The sequence below is a fragment of the Physeter macrocephalus genome, chromosome 15 (assembly GCF_002837175.3).
Source record: "Physeter macrocephalus isolate SW-GA chromosome 15, ASM283717v5, whole genome shotgun sequence".
NCBI classification, from domain to species: Eukaryota; Metazoa; Chordata; class Mammalia; order Artiodactyla; family Physeteridae; genus Physeter; species Physeter macrocephalus.
In genome coordinates, this window is record NC_041228.1 from 35,374,160 (window position 1) to 35,376,061 (window position 1,902).

Consider the following 1,902-nt stretch of genomic DNA (forward strand, 5'->3'; position numbering starts at 1 on the left):
CTGACCCAAAGGGGAGAGTGTTGCAGTGAATTCTGCAGAAAGGAAGAATGAGGCTTTGGGTAAAGATTTTTTTTTAAAGAAGGACTATCCTGGGAGAAAACTCAGATAAATGAATAAGCAAAGAATTTTGTTTGTCCACGATGGAGAAGCTGAGAGGGAACCAAGGTGAAGAAGAGGCAGTTGTGTGGGAGAAGCCTTTGCCATCTCTGGAGGGCCTGGCAGCCTGCAAACGGGGCCCTGTGTGGCTCAGAGCACAGCGTCTCAGCTCCCACCCAGGGCCAGCTGCAGGGGTGCCCTAGAACGTCCTTACAACCAAGCTCCGTGCCCAGGGACTGCTCACCCAGAGCTGGCTCTTCTGCGTGAAGCTCTGTCCTGAAGTCCCACTAGAGAAGGAAGGAACCTGTAGTTACGGACCACCTGTCCTGGCACCTGTGATCCCAGGAGGATTAGGTTAGGGCCCTGCCTCCCAGTGAGAGAAGCGTTCTCCACCCCATTACACAGGTGGGGCTCAGAGATGCTAGGTCACTGGCCACTTCCCAGGGCCCCTCCGGCCTTCACACGTCCTGGCCATTCTTTTAATGCATGCCTGTGTGCCCCCAGCCCCGGAATCCACGTGTCCGCTCTCGCCTGGGCTCCCGGTGGACTCTGGGGGCAGGCTCCGTGCGGGTCTGCCCGGCAGGCAGGCTGGCATTACCTAATTGCTGGCTGGCTTCTTTTTTGTCACCTCATTTCTCCAAGCTGCCTGGCTCTGAAAGCCTCCATCTCAGACAGACAAATGAGACTCCAGCCTTGTTCTGCCTGAGCTCCAGCAAAGGCAAGAGATCAGAGGCTGCCGTCTTGTTGGAGAAGCCGCCAGGATCCGGATCACAAAGCACTGGGGGCAGTGGATGTCTTTAGCAGGTGACAAAGCCCAGGCCAGTGCCCTACTTTTGGCTGTGACTTCCCTTATTGGGCTCTGCCTTCTGCCGTAAGGTGTCTGGGGTCAGCGTTCTGAGCACTGAGACTTGTTCTTCATCAACCAGCCGCCCTAGGGAGATGGACCCTTGTTAGAGCCAGCCCCTGGCATCCTAAAAGGCTCCCCTCCCTCCCCAGTCTCTGCACTCAGGGAAGAAGGAAGTAAGCAGAGCGCACGCTGGGGCACGGCCTCAGACAGGCCCGCACACCTGGAGGTTGAAGCCAGTTCCCAGCGGCAAGGCTGGTGTGGGCCCAGCTCAAAAGCACCCCTCTGGGCCCCCGCCCAAGGCTGCGGCACCTGCCTCTGAACGAAAGGCCCTTGGAGAGGCTGAGGAGAGGCCCTAGGGCACCTGGCCTTATCCTGCCCCGTGCTGGCCGGCAGGTGGGGTGGACAGATCCGCACTGATGCCCTCCCCGGGCTGTGAGCTTGTCAAGGGCAGGATATGCGTCCCACCGGACTTGGTATCTCCTGGCCCAGGTTAGCATTCACCAGGGCCAAGCACTGTTCTGAGTTAACCCACTAACCCTCACCTCTACCCGAGGAGGTGCTATTCCCATTTCTCAGGTAGAGAAACTGACACACAGACAGATGACGTTCATGAAAGTCAGGAATGGGGAGTGAGGATTCAACCAGGCATGGCTGAGAGGACTCCCGAGTCCACGCTGTTGACCATTATACTATGGTGACTCTTGACGAATAAATGATGGATGGATGGATGGATGAAACGATCGGTGAATGGCTTGTAGAGAGACAGACACGAAAACCCCCTGTTCAAAATTATTTCCTCTTGGGGCTTCCCTGGTGGCGCAGTGGTTGAGAGTCCGCCTGCCGATGCAGGGGAACCGGGTTCGTGCCCCGGTCCGGGAGGATCCCACATGCCGCGGAGCGGCTGGGCCCGTGAGCCATGGCCGCTGAGCCTGCGCGTCCGGAGTCTGTGCTCCGCAACG